Genomic DNA, 6,000 nt, shown 5'->3' on the forward strand with positions numbered 1-6,000 from the left:
GTTTTGGTTGGTCTTCTCTTGAGCACTTTGAAGATTTTAACTTGTATTCTGTAAGCCAGCTATTGTGTAATTTTCTTCCCTTTTTAGGCAGTTTGTCCTTTCACTTCGGAAGCTTAAAATGAGTTTCTCTTTATCCTCAAGGGTTTTCAGTTTCACTTTGATTTGTGTAGTTGTAGATTTGTTTTTATTTTTCTTGGTTGGTGTCAGATATGCATTTTCAATTTGTGGGTTCATGTCTTTGATCTTGGAAAATTCTCGAATGTGGCTGCTTACTGGAATCACATGGGATCTGAAAAAAAATGCTGATGTCTGACTCCCACCCCCATAGAAAATAGACTCTGATATAATTGGTCTGGGTTGTGTCCTGGGCATTAGGATTTTTAAAGTTCCCTAGGTGGTTCTAAAAACTCCTTGCCCTCTAGTTGATTCCGACTCATACCGACCCTATAGGGCAGAGTACAACTGCCCCATATAGTTTCCAAGAAGCACCTGGTAGATTCGAACTGCTGACCTTTGGGTTAGCAGCTGTAGCACTTAACCATTACGCCATCAAGGTTTCCATGAGTTGAAATCGACTTGACGGTAACAGGTTGGTTAGGTGATTCTAATGTGCAGCTAGATTGGTGCTCACTAGTGTAGATATGTGTAAGAAAAGGGAGAGGGTCGGGCTGAGAGAGATGAGTAGGGTAATAGCGTTGGAAATGAAGAGTGAGGAGGGAACACTGTAAGATATATTTTGGAGTAAAATCACCTGAACTTTGTGACTTAGATGTGAAGGTTAAGGAAGAGGAGCAGCCAGAACTGACTTAATTTTTCCATCTTGTGAAGCCAGGTGGATGATACTTGCTTTAACCAAGAGAAGAATGTCGAGAGGGAGGTGAATGGGAGTTAGGTTTGAATATATGTTGAGGTTGAGGTGTGGTAGGGGACATGTGGTAAGGCTGAGTCATTAGCAGTTACTGGATGACAATAAGGAAGTCAGCGTGTGGCAGTAATGAAGCTGCGAGTGGATGGCATCACGTAGGGAGCATGTTGTGGTGAGAGAGAAGTAGTCTGAGGCAGAGAAGCTGGGCAAGGAGGCAAAGGTGTGGTCAAGAGTCGGAGGAGAGCCAGAAGAGAAGAATGATGTGGACAAAGTCAAGACAGGCGGAAGCTTCCGGCGGAGGGTAGCTGGTACTATGAAGTGTAGTTGGAAGGATTCATTAATTTTAGAGATGGAGAAGAAGATGATTTTTTATCGTTTTATGTTGAAAATGCCTTTCTAGCCCGGTACATCTTAACATTTAAAGTTTTTCGGTGTATCATAAAATAATTCACAAGATGCATGTATGAAAAACTTGATCATATACTAGGTCATTTATTGGGATTGAGAGAAGCTGCAGGTAGCTTGAGAATTTTGAAAGAGTGGTGGAGATTTGGACAGATTTGGAAGAATGGGCACAGGAACTGACCAGAGATAAAGACTTGGCAGCGAGTTTTGAGGCCTTTGAGGATGCATTTGAGCCTGGGGATCAGATATTTGCAGTGGAGCCAATCAGCATGGCTGCATGCATGCCGTTTTCTCTAAGTGGGTTCAGCAGCCCAGAGTTTAGACCAACCATGATGGAGTAGATTGATTCAAGTTGGGGATTAGCTGGTAGGCATGGCACAAAGATATGTGAGAAATTAATTGAGGGTCCTAGCAAAAGTTCAAGAGATTTATCATGGGGTCCAGGCAAATTGAGCAAGGAAGTTCAATCCACAGTGCTGACTTGACAACATGAGAGAATAGAGTGAGGTCAGAGGAGGTTCAGAAACATGTTTAATGGGGAGGGTGAAAGACTTGGGGTTTGTAGTTAGAGAGGAATTTAAGTGGAGGATCTAGGGTGTGATTCAAACGACCCTGTTTTCATGGTTCCCTGAAGTGGGCTAAGATGAGCAGCAGTGAAGTAGAGGTCCAAGGCCTGGGTGGCCAGATGTTAACATCAATATTGATGTTACCTGGAATGATCTCAGAGGCCAGGTGGGAAGGAAACATGTTATCTGTACTCCTTGTGACCAGTGGCCATTTGAGTGAAATGCTTATTCAATGTCTTGATGCCTTGATTTTATTAGGCTTTTAATTAGAGTCTCTGCTCTCTTCATCCCCGACTTTTTTCTTTTACTTTTTTTGTTAGGTTTTTCTAATCATTGTAGGTGTTCTGAAATTTCACCACAATATGCTTAGGAGTGGGTCTTATTTTTTTCTATTACTCTTGTTCAATTAGAGGAATCATCTCTTTAATTCTGGGAAATTTTCTGCCATTGCTTAATTCTAGGAAATTTTCTGCCATGGCTTAGTATTTCTTTATTCACTTTTTATAATCTTTTCTTCTAAAACTCCTCTATTCAAAAGATCTTTGACCTTCTGATTCTGTTTTCAACATATCCCTTAGCTTTTCTCTCTGTGTTAGGCTACATCCAAGAATTACTTAACTGGATCTTCTGACTCAGTGAGTTGCCCTGGAGGTTAACCATTCAAAATTTAGCTCATCATTTTTAAATTTTAGTCATCACAATTTTAATTTTCAAGATCTCTAATTTTTTTTATGGAAGTGTATTGACATTCTTATATTTTTTTAGGGTATCTCTTCTTCAGAGTCTTTCAGTTGGTTCCATTAAATGTTTGCTTGAGTACAAGTTCTTCCATTTGTTAAATGTAGTAATTCTTTTTAATGTATTAGCTTTTCTCAAGCATTTGGTGAATTTTTTTTTTTCTTGTATCTGTTATTCCCCACAGACCTTTCTGTGAGAAATGTGTCTGTTTCCACAGCTGGCCTGTAGCCCTTGCAGGGAAGTGCTGGTGTGCCTCTGGGCAGAGCCTGCTACCAGCCAGTCTTTTGTTTTTGGTTTTATTAATTGTGCTTTAGGTGAAAGTTTACAGCTCAAGTTAGATTCTCATACAAAGATTTGTACACACGTTGTTGTGTGACCCTAGTTGCTATCCCTATAATGTGACAGCACACTCCCCCTTTCCACCCCAAATTTCCTGTGTCCACTCAACCAGCTCCTGTCCCTTTCTGCTTTCTCATCTCACCTCCAGACAGGAGCTGCCCACATAGTCTCCTGTATCTACTTGAACTAAGAAGCACACTCCTCACAAGTATTTCATGTCATATAGTTCAGTCTATTCTTTGTCTGAAGAGTTGGTTTCGGGAATGGTTTTAGTTCTGGGTTAGCAGAGAGTCTAGGGGGCCATGTCTTCTGGGGTTCCTCCAGTCTCAGTCAGACCATTTTATTAGAATTTGAGTTCTGCACCCCACTTTTCTCCTGCTCTGTCAGGGACTCTCTGTTGTGTTCCTTGTCAGGGCAGTCATTGGTGGTAGCCAGGTACCATCTAGTTCTGGTCTCAAGCTGATGGAGCCTGGTTTATGTGGCCCCTTTTGTCTTTTGGGCTAATATTTTCCTTGTATCTTTGGTGCTCTTCATGGCACTTTGCTCCAGGTGCGTTGGGACCAAGTGATGAATCTTAGATGGCCACTTGCTAGCTTTTAATACCCCAGACACCACTCACCAAAGTGGGGTGCGGAACATTTTCTTAATAAACTTGTTACGCCACTTGACCTAGTTGTCCCCTGAAACCATGGTCTCCAGACCCCCACCCCAGCTGCTCTGTCCCTCGAAGTGTTTGATTGTGTTCAGGAAATTTCTTAGCTTTTGGTTTAGCCCAGCGGTGCTGACTTCCTCTGTATTGTGCGTTGTCCTTCCCTTCACCTAAGATAATTCTTGTCTACTATCTAGTTAGTGAATTCTCTCCCTCCCTCCTCACCCTCACAACCATCAAAGAATGTTTTCTATTGTGTTTAAACCTTTTCTTGGGTTCTTATAATAGTGGTCTCATACAAAATTTGCCCTTTTGTGACTAATTTCACTCGGCATAATGCCTTCCAGGTTCATTCCTGTTATGAGATGTTTTGCAGATTCACTGTTCTTCATCGTTGTGTAGTATTCCATTGTGTGACTGTACCATGATTTGTTTATCCATTCATCTGTTGATGGGCATGTAGGTTGTTTTCATCTTTTTGCTATTGTGAACAGTGCTGCAATGAGCATGGGTGTGCATATATCTACTTGTGTGACAGTTCTTATTTCTCTAGGATATATCCCAAGGAGTGGGATTGCTGGATCCTGTGGTACTTCTTTTTCTAGCATTTTAAGGAAGTGCCTCTCTGAATTTAGTGCCCACACTCTTCACCTCCACCTGGGGCTGGATACTGTGTTGCTCTCTATTTGGCCAAGGTTGAGGAGCAGAAGTGTGGAGGGATCTGTCAGTCTGACTGCTTCCACAGAAGCACGGTCAAACCCATCAGGTCGGTTGCCCTGGGCATTTCCCGCTTCAGGCATCAGCTACCTCTGAGCTGAGAGCATCCCTGGATCTATTTCCATCTGTAATAAGTCCTCTCCTTGAGTCTGGGGAGCTGTGGCTTCCCTCCTTCCATCTTCCGATAGTTTTCTTGCTTTTAGAAATTCATTGTAGTTTCTCGTCCACGGACATTTCTTATTTTGCAATGTAATTGTGGGTTCCTTTTCTTTGGAAAAAATCTTTTCTGGTTATTTCTATGGATTTGGGGTAGAAAAGAGAAGCTACAGCTTGACACAGTCGGCCAACCTGATCGAACCTTCCCCACCACTTTTTCATACCACTGAACCATGCCATCTACCTGATGAGTTGTCTTTACATTTCCAAAACTCAATTTAGCTAGGAACTGAGATAAAGAGGTTAAGCCTATGGTTTCTTACTTGATCTCAATAAAAATTGGGGTATGGAGATTCTTTTCCCCCTCTAAGTGGTCGCCATGAGTTGGTGGCCAGCTCGAGAGAAGCTAACAACAAGAAGAAATACATCTTATTCATGCAGTTCATTGTGCCACAAATATGAGGATACTCGAGTCTGTTCCTTTATGCCTCCTTTCTTTTTATCGCTGATGAGATCTGTGAAGCCTGTCATCTTTCTTTGTGATTTACAAGATAGACTTTTCTGGGGTATGGCAACTGTTCTGAAGACAATGTTGTCAAGTATCAGATTTGGCACATCAGATAGACAATGGTGTGCCTGGGAAACACTGGGCTATTGATGAGCCTCGTGTCAAAACTGATTGCCGTATATGGGCAATTTTTCCCCTTCACTGTTACCCTGGTTGCGATTTCTGTGAGGATTTTCATGAACAAGGGGAAGTTTTGATTCTAAATTGAAGTCATGCTCTTGGTGTGTTTCTATCATGACCCCACTTTCATGCAGCAGGATTAGTAACTGCTAATGGTAGGAGGGCAAACCCTGGTGGCGTAGCAGTTAAGTGCTACGGCTACTAACGAAAGGGTCGGCAGTTCAAATCTGCCAGGTGCTCCTTGGAAACTCTCTATGGAGCAGTTCTACTCTGTCCTCTAGGGTCACTATGAGTCGGAATTGACTCGATGGCACTGGGTTTGGTTGTTGGTTTTTAATGGTAGAGGAGGACTTTAAAAGTAATGAGCAGTTGGGAAACATTACCATTAAAAATCAGGTGTTTTTTCTCTTTTTTTAAATTATTGTCTTGTAAACAATAAATTCACTTAGTACTACTGTGCTTCCATGGAATTGTTTTGTTTGCCAGATTTTTCTCTCTCTTTTAGACACACTCTCTGAGGAAACTTGTACAAAATGTGACCACGGACTGATTTGTTGTGATGAGCAATGGCGTAGACAAAGGAAAGAAAGAGCTCAAGTGCTGAAACTGTTTTAGAAGAAAAGTTTCTAAAATGCATTCCCTGGGAGTTTCTGCCACTGAGTGAAACTCATTTTTATTCCCCTTTTAGTCATCCCATGTCATCCCTAGATCTTCTGGGAACATCTGCTCAACCAAAGTGTGACAGTGGCAGTTTTGTTTCGGAACACTGCTTTCTGCTTTGTGTAAAAGCTTGGGATTTTCCAGTAGGACATTACAAAAAGAAAGAGTGCTACCCCATTATCTTAGGATCAGAGGGTGCAGCTGGTGGGCATAGTCT

Source organism: Loxodonta africana, chromosome 6, assembly GCF_030014295.1.
Source record: "Loxodonta africana isolate mLoxAfr1 chromosome 6, mLoxAfr1.hap2, whole genome shotgun sequence".
In the NCBI taxonomy this organism is placed as follows: domain Eukaryota; kingdom Metazoa; phylum Chordata; class Mammalia; order Proboscidea; family Elephantidae; genus Loxodonta; species Loxodonta africana.